The following is a 3,117-nucleotide window of genomic DNA, read 5'->3' on the forward strand; positions in this document are numbered from 1 at the left end:
ATAGAGAACAAAAGAGCCTTCCAAGCTTAACTCAGCCAAATTGCGGAATTACAGAATTGTGAACAATTAAATGATTATTATTTTAAACCAGGGCTTAACCAATGTTTTTCTATGAAGGACTGGATAATTAAGAATTTTGGCTTTGTGGGCCAAATATTATTGTCTCTGTTACCTATTTTTGTTTTCCCCAACATTAAAATTATGTCTCACCACCCAGTAATTTAGAGACCAAGCAAACCATGCTCATGTGATGAAACATGTGATACATTTTTCTAAATGTGTGGATGATCTATATCTGGAAAATTACGGACATAAAAGTAAAAGTGAGGAAGGCAAAAATCCACAGCAATTGTTAAAGGTCTGAAATATAATAGAAAGATTTTTAACTGTTTTCTGAAAGTAATATTAAATAATGAAATGGTATTTCTCCACTTAGAAACTCCTGCTGTAGTAGGAGAACTTTATACCACAAAGGAACTGAAGAGAAGGACAGGTCATCTACAGAGAAAGTAGTTTTAAAAATTAAACTTGAATGATTGCCAAAAAAAGCAGTCTTCTCGAAATTAAATTGATACACGAGAGAACATGTCCACAAGGGTGAGCATGACTGCTTCCTACTTAAGAGCAGAGCAGTAATGTTTGAAGCTAGCAAGAATATTGTAAAATTACAGTCACTTCCTGATGAAAGAACTTATGTTTATAGGTTAAAAAGCTCTACACTCACATAGTTTCATGCAAACCTGTAAAGGTAAGCTATATTTGTGTTGGTAGACTGTTTTGTTTAAGGACAGTTCTAAATTTGAGGATCAAGTTGCAATGAATGAAACAGAAAAGCATGGAATCCTGAGATCTTTATCTGAAAATGAGTTAACTACTTAAGATAACTCATGCAGTTCTTAACTTTCTTAATTATAAACTAAAATAAAATTAGACATGTCAGATAATGATATTTACAATAAAACATATTCACTTAAGGTAATTTTGAAATGAGTACTAATGGAAATAGGGACATATGACACATTATTTGTCTGCTCAGCTTTATTTATCAAAGTATTAAGGCAAAACTATTTCAGCTGATGGCGCTAGAAGGTGGAGATGGGTGTAGTAGATGTGATGAAATAGGAAAACATAATATTTGCTTGGAAAGTTAGAGAACAAATATTAATAAGGTATAATGGGCACTGTCAAGCAGTGTTGACTGCCTGATATTGTATGGCATTAATACGAAATGAAGCAAGATGGTGTGTATATGTGTGTGTATATTTGTTTACTTTTTTTCAGTCCCATTCATATGTTCTGGCCATTTGCACTCCCAAAGTAAATAATAATTGAGTTTAATCAAAGTTACACTTTATTAGGCAAAATTATGAAGGAGACGTAGAAGAAGGAGATTGTAGTCCATTGCAAGGGAATAGAAGACAATGGATCATAAAATGTTACATAGGCATGAGGGGAAATATGAAAACAATATTTTGATGAATGGGTCACATCTCTTGATTGAGTTAAATATTAATTGATATTTATGATAAACTGTATAGTGGATAATATGGAAGTTTATTGAATAGCATGATGGTATTAGTGCTTTCCATATTTAGCATAAGTGATGAGAGAGGTATACAAAGTGGAATGATAATATTACATATTTATTCCCTCAGTATCAAAGCATCAGTTTAAGAAAATCGATTCTCATTGAAACATAAGTGAGAGGACCTAACACTCATTTTGAATAAGAATTAAAATCTTTAAGGGAAAAAGTTTGAACTGAAAGAGGATGGAATGAGTCAACCAATATAGAAAAAAATTGATGAACTCAGACAAAAACAATAGAAAAATTCTGTTTCATAATTCCCCTCAATAATAGAGTGAGTAGATATTATTAGATATAATAAATTGATATTATTCCTCCATAATAAGCTCTAAACAACAATGCACACTTCTCACTATCTCTCGTATCTTTACATCTGAGTATAAAAATATGTACTAAGATTTTATTTCTTGGATTGATTTTAACTGCACACATCACTTCATTTCTGAAGTCTCAAATCTCTTTTCATATAAACAGAGCAAAGCAGTGGTGGAAATAATCTAAGAGATTATATAAATACATTCATGCATCTATCCAGTTAATAGAAGAGGAAGATGTGGTTCTGAAATATTAATGAATCAATCATCTTTAATTTACTATATCTAAAGATGGAGAACAAATTAAAAACAAAAAATCAAATAACACTACAATGATGGAATTTGTTGTCTTGGGGTTTTCTGATATTCTTAATCTTCAATGGATTATTTTTGGGGTATTTATAGTAATCTATCTGACTGTCCCATTGTGCAATAGCATGATAATACTGATAACAAGAAATGACTCAGCTCCTAGAAGCCAAGGGCATTCTCTGTCTCCTGCCTTCTTCCATTTCCCTCACCTTGAATCTCTGATATTCTTTCTGTCTCTGACTGCTATACCTAGATTTATAGGACTTATGTCATTAGGTCAGGCCTACCTGGATAACCTCTCTAATTTAAGATCAACTGATATTGGATCTTAATTACATCTGTAAAATTCCCTTATAATAATGCCTACATTAGAATGTGATTGAAGAGCAAGGAGGAGATATATGTATAGCAGGGAGCAGAAATCTTTGGCCATCTTAGAATTGTACCTACCACAGTTATAAAATAAACAAATGCAAAAATCAGAAGAAATTATAAACATATAAAAGCAAAAACTAAACAAAATATTAAAAAATGGAATTAGCAGCTGGCTTCATGGGCGAGTGGTTAAGTTTACTTGCTCCACTGTGGCGGCCCAGTGTTCAGATCCAGGGCGCGGACATGGCACCGCTCGTCAGGCCACATTGAGGCAGCGTCCCACATCCCACAACTAGCAGGACCTGCAACTAAGATATACAACTATGTACAGGGGGTGTTTGGGGAGATAAAGCAGAAGAAAAAAAAGATTGGCAACAGTTGTTAGCCCAGGTGCCAATCTTTAAAAAAAAAAATGGAATTAGCTAAATTTGATGGAGCAGTTCTTTGAAAAACAGAGCTAAGTAACCCAGGACAAGTTTTATTGAGGGAAGACAAAGTAAACACGGGCATTACCAGGAATACAAGAGA

This window comes from Equus asinus, chromosome 17 (assembly GCF_041296235.1).
Source record: "Equus asinus isolate D_3611 breed Donkey chromosome 17, EquAss-T2T_v2, whole genome shotgun sequence".
Classification (NCBI taxonomy): domain Eukaryota; kingdom Metazoa; phylum Chordata; class Mammalia; order Perissodactyla; family Equidae; genus Equus; species Equus asinus.